Genomic DNA, 543 nt, shown 5'->3' on the forward strand with positions numbered 1-543 from the left:
GCTGTTTTTAGCACGGTATGGGAGCTTGAGCTGTGCCTATTGAGCCATGATTCAGTACTATCAGAGGACTGTGGTTAAGACAGAGACCTAAAGCACCTCTGAGAATGCTGTGATTGAGCCAGGCATCCAAAGTGCATCTAAGAACATGGTAGCTGAGGCAGAGACCCAAACCACACGTGAGGACACCATTGCTGAGAGAGGGACCCAAACACCGCCTACAGTAATCGCCCCAGTAGTGAAACAGAAATAGCGGACAAGGAGGTGAACGGGTCCATCTCATCGATTAGTAAGGGAGTAAGGAGTAGGAAGAGTCTGATCGGTAAGCTGGTCTTCAGCAAAGAAACGGAGGAAGAGGTGAGAGAAATCACTCGAGAGACAGAAAGTACCCAGTCCCTGGACCTTGAGAGATCTTTGAGACAGGTGTAAAGATCACAGGCACCAGCCAGGTGAGCATATTACTGCCTGGCAACTCTGATGCTAGGAGAGTGGCGCCAGCAGTCAGGAACTGGAAGGTAAGGAAGCCCAACAGCTGGGATCCCTCAC

This window comes from Pelecanus crispus, chromosome 18 (genome assembly GCF_030463565.1).
Source record: "Pelecanus crispus isolate bPelCri1 chromosome 18, bPelCri1.pri, whole genome shotgun sequence".
Lineage (NCBI taxonomy): Eukaryota > Metazoa > Chordata > Aves > Pelecaniformes > Pelecanidae > Pelecanus > Pelecanus crispus.